Raw genomic sequence first — 443 nt, forward strand, 5'->3', positions numbered from 1 at the left:
GATTGAATTTTCAATCACATTGGCCATTTTCATTCTGAATTAGGTGTTTACAAGATCACTTTTAATAGGAATGAACTTTCATTCTGAATGAAAAGGGAATTAAACTGTCCATGTAAACACACTCAGTGATAGTGGAATGATTATGTTTCAGCCAATCATGTACGTGGTTCTGTTGAAAAGAGCTTAATTTATTCAATCTAATCCATCCATCTGTGTATTCATCTACAGACCTCTGTAGCTGCTGCAGGCTAACAGAGCACAGTGTCCCATCAAACTGTTGGTGGAGGCCGTAAAAGAATTTCTTCAAATTTGGCACAAACGTCCACTTGGGCTGAACAATAAACTGATTAGATTTTGCTAGTCAAACGTCAAAGGTCAAGGTCACTGTGACCTTGGGTCCCTCTCATCCTTGCGTCGTCCACCAATTGGAAGATCAGTGGTTT

Source organism: Epinephelus moara, chromosome 3 (genome assembly GCF_006386435.1).
Source record: "Epinephelus moara isolate mb chromosome 3, YSFRI_EMoa_1.0, whole genome shotgun sequence".
In the NCBI taxonomy this organism is placed as follows: domain Eukaryota; kingdom Metazoa; phylum Chordata; class Actinopteri; order Perciformes; family Serranidae; genus Epinephelus; species Epinephelus moara.